The sequence below is a fragment of the Arachis hypogaea genome, chromosome 15 (genome assembly GCF_003086295.3).
Source record: "Arachis hypogaea cultivar Tifrunner chromosome 15, arahy.Tifrunner.gnm2.J5K5, whole genome shotgun sequence".
Classification (NCBI taxonomy): domain Eukaryota; kingdom Viridiplantae; phylum Streptophyta; class Magnoliopsida; order Fabales; family Fabaceae; genus Arachis; species Arachis hypogaea.
The window spans coordinates 70,308,440-70,313,057 of NC_092050.1; the positions used below are offsets into that span (position 1 = coordinate 70,308,440).

At 36.0% G+C, this 4,618-nt stretch overlaps 1 non-coding gene across 1 annotated transcript; it reads right to left on the bottom strand.

Annotated features, from left to right (window-relative positions):
- Window positions 1-2,449: 2,449 nt before the first annotated feature.
- On the bottom strand, window positions 2,450-2,557 carry LOC112752247 (small nucleolar RNA R71). Its single transcript, XR_003176694.1, has one exon. It is a non-coding gene; the product is annotated as a small nucleolar RNA R71 (small nucleolar RNA).
- Window positions 2,558-4,618: the final 2,061 nt, after the last annotated feature.

The window sequence follows — 4,618 nt, forward strand, 5'->3', positions numbered from 1 at the left end:
CAATTCCGTGCACCAAGTTTTTGGCGCCATTGCCGGGGATTGTTCGTGTTTGGACAACTGACGGTTCATCTTGTTGCTCAGATTAGGTAATTTTCTTTTTGTGTTCTTTTCAAAAAAAAAAAATTTTCAAAAATCTTTCAAAATTTTCTCCTGTGTTTTCAAAAAAAAAAATATTTTAAAATAAAAATGTTTTCAAAAATATATTTTTCTTCAAAATTTTTAAGAATGAATTCTAGTGTTTCATGATGATTTGTTGAATCCTGGCTGGCTGTAAGCCATGTCCAATCTTTTGGAATGGGATTTCAACTTATCATCACAAGAGATTCTCACACACTTAGTTGTTCTATACATGAAGAAACTTACATGCTAAAGCTTGACTGGCTGTTAAGCCATGTCTAACCCTCAGATTGGAGCTTTAGACTAACATGGCAAGATTCCTGGAATTCATATTAAAAATTTTGGAATCCTTATTTTCTTTTTCAAAATAATTTTTCGAAAAATATAAAATAAAAATCCAAAAAAAAAATTTAGAAAATCACAAAAATCAAAAATATTTCATGTTTCTTGTTTGAGTCTTGAGTCATGTTATAAGTTTGGTGTCAATTGCATGTGCATCTTGCATTTTTTCGAAAATATCATGCATTCATAGTGTTCTTCATGATCTTCAAGTTGTTCTTGGTAAGTCTTCTTGTTTGATCTTGATGAATTTTTGTTTTGTGTCTTTTCATGTTTATCATATGCATTCTTGAATTCTTAGTGTCTAAGCATTAAAGAATTCTAAGTTTGGTGTCTTGCATGTTTTCTTTGCATTAAAAATTTTTCAAAAATATGTTCTTGATGTTCATCATGACATTCAAAGTGTTCATGGTGTTCATCTTGACATTCATAGCATTCTTGCATGCATTCATTGTTTTGATCTAAAAATTTCATGCATTGCATAATTTTCATGTTTTCATAAAAATTCAAAAATTCAAAAAAATATCTTTCCCTTTTTCTCTCCTCAAATTCGAAAATTTGGATTGACTTTTTCAAAATTTTTTTAAAATCAAATTGTTTCTTATGAGTCAAATCAAATTTTCAATTTGAAAATCTTATCTTTTTCAAAATCTTTTTCAAAAATCAAATCTTTTTCAAAATCCTTAGTTATTTTTGAAAATTCCAAAAATATTTTTCAAAAATCTTTTTCTTATTTTTATATCAAATTTTCGAAAATAACATAAACAATTAATGTTTTGATTCAAAAAATTTCAAGTTTGTTACTTGCTTGTTAAGAAAGATTCAAACTTTAAGTTCTAGAATCATATCTTGTGATTTCTTGTGAATCAAGTCATTAATTGAGAATTTAAAAATCAAATCTTTTTCAAAACTAATTTCTATCATATCTTTTCAAAAATATCTTCTCATCTTATCTTTTTCAAAAATTTGATTTTCAAAATATCTTTTCTAACTTCCTAACTTCTTATCTTTTCAAAATTTGTTTCAACTAACTAACTAACTTTTTGTTTGTTTCTTAACTTTTTCAAAACTACCTAACTAACTCTCTCTCTCTAATTTTCGAAAATATCTCCCCCTTTTTCAAAAAATTTCTTTTTAATTAACTAATTATTTTTATTTTTTATTTAAAAAAAAAATTTCGAAAAAAAAATTACTAACCTTTTTCAAAAACTATTTTCAAAAATTACTAACTCTTTTTCAAAAATTGTTTTCGAAAATTCACTTCCCCCTCTCATCTTCTTCTATTTGTTTATTGATATACTAACATCTTTCCTTCAACTCTCCAAAAATCCGAACCCCCTCTCTCTCTGAGTTCAGATTTTCTTCCCTTATTTTCTTCTACTAACACAAGGATCCATATACTGTGGTATAAAGGATCTCTATTATTATTATTATTTTTTTGTGGCCTCTTCTTTGTCATATGAGCAGGAGCAAGGACAAGAACATTCTTGTTGAAGCAGATCCAGAACCTGAAAGGACTCTGAAGAGAAAATTAAGAGAAGCTAAATTACAACAATCCAGAGATAACCTTTCAGAAATTTTCGAACAGGAAGAGGAGATGGCAGCCGAAAATAATAATAATGTAAGGAAGATGCTCGGTGACTTTACTGCACCTAATTCCAATTTACATGGAAGAAGCATCTCCATTCCTGCCATTGGAGCAAACAACTTTGAGCTGAAACCTCAATTAGTTTCTCTGATGCAGCAGAACTGCAAGTTTCATGGACTTCCATCTGAAGATCCTTTTCAGTTCTTAACTGAATTCTTGCAGATATGTGATACTGTTAAGACTAATGGAGTAGATCCTGAAGTCTACAGGCTCATGCTTTTCCCTTTTGCTGTAAGAGACAGAGCTAGATTATGGTTGGATTCTCAACCCAAAGACAGCCTGAACTCTTGGGATAAGCTGGTCACGGCTTTCTTAGCCAAGTACTTTCCTCCTCAAAAGCTGAGCAAGCTTAGAGCTGATGTTCAAACCTTCAGACAGAAAGAAGGTGAATCCCTCTATGAAGCTTGGGAAAGATACAAATAGTTGACCAAAAAGTGTCCTTCTGACATGCTTTCAGAATGGACCATCCTGGATATATTCTATGATGGTTTATCTGAGTTATCAAAAATGTCACTGGACACTTCTGCAGGTGGATCCATTCACCTAAAGAAAACGCCTGCAGAAGCTCAAGAACTCATTGACATGGTTGCTAATAACCAGTTCATGTACACTTCTGAAAGGAATCCTGTAAGTAATGGGACGCCTATGAAGAAGGGAGTTCTTGAGGTTGATACTTTGAATGCCATATCGGCTCAGAATAAAATATTGACTCAGCAAGTCAATATGATCTCTCAGAGTCTGCATGGAATGCAAGCTGCATCCAACAGTACTCAAAAGGCATCTTCTGAAGAAGAAGCTTATGATCCTGAGAACCCTGCAATAGCAGAGGTAAATTACTTAGGTGAATCTTATGGAAACACCTATAACTCAACATGGAGAAATCATCCAAATTTCTCATGGAAGGATCAAAAGCCCCAACAAGGCTTTAATAATGGTGGAAGAAACAGGTTTAACAATAATAAACCTTTTCCACTATCCACTCAGCAATAGACAGAGAACACTGAACAAAATGCTTCTAATTTAGCAAATCTAGTCTCTGATCGATCCAAGGCCACTGTGAGTTTCATGAATGAAACAAGGTCTTCCATTAGAAATCTGGAAGCACAAGTGGGCCAGCTGAGTAAAAAGATCACTGAAATCCCTCCTAGTACTCTCCCAAGCAATACAGAAGAGAATCCAAAAGGAGAGTGCAAGGCCAATGACATAAGCGCCATGGCCGAACCTATAAGGGAAGGAGAGGACGTGAATTCCAAGGAGGAAGACCTCCTGGGACGTCTAGTGATCAATAAGGAGCTTCCCTCTGAGGAACCAAAGGACTCTGAGGCTCATCTAGAGACCATAGAGATTCCATTGGACCTCCTTATGCCCTTCATGAGCTCTGATGAGTATTCCTCTTCTGAAGAGAATGAGGATGTTACTGAAGAGCAAACTGCCAAGTTTCTTGGTGCAATCATGAAGCTGAATGCCAAATTATTTGGCATTGATGCTTGGGAAGTTGAACCTCCCTTGTTCATCAATGAACTAAGTGATCTGGATCAACTGACATTGCCTCAGAAGAGACAGGATCCTGGAAAGTTCATAATACCCTGTACCATAGGCACCATGATCTTTAAGGCTCTGTGTGACCTTGGTTCAGGAATAAACCTCATGCCCCTCTCTGTAATAGAGAAACTGGGAATCTATGGGGTGCAAGCTGCTAAAATCTCACTAGAGATGGCAGACAGCTCAAGAAAACAGGCTTATGGACAAGTAGAGGATGTATTAGTAAAGGTTGAGGGCCTTTACATCCCTGCTGATTTCATAGTCCTGGATACTGGAAAGGAAGAGGATGAATCCATCATCCTAGGAAGACCTTTCCTGGCCACAGCAAGAGCTGTGATTGATGTTGACAGAGGTGAAATAGTCCTTCAATGGAATGAGAACTCCCTTGTGTTTAAAACTCAAGGATCTCCCTCTGCAACCATGGAGAGGAAGCAGAAAAAGCTTCTCTCAAAGCAGAGTCAACCAGAGCCCCCACAGTCAAACTCTAAGTTTGGTGTTGGGAGGCCACAACCAAACTCTATGTTTGGTGTTGAACTCCCATTTCCAAACTCTAAGTTTGGTGTTGGAGAGTCTCAACAACGCTCTGCACATCTGTGAGGCTCCATGAGAGCTCACTGTCAAGCTATTGACATTAAAGAAGCGCTTGTTAGGAGGCAACCCAATGTTTATCTAATTCTTATTTTTATTGTTTATCATGTTTTCTTAGGTTCATGATCATGTGGAGTCACAAAATAAATATAAAAATTGAAAACGGAATCAAAAATAGCAGAAGAAAAATCACACCCTGGAGGAGCATCTGTCTGGCGTTCAAACGCCAGAACAGAGCATAGTTCTGGCGCTGAATGCCCAGAATGGGAGCATCCTGGCGCTGAACGCCCAGAACAAGCATGGTTCTGGCGTTCAACGCCAGAAATGGCAGCAAAGGGGCGTTGAACGCCCAAAATGGGCACCAACCTGGCGCTGAACGCCCAG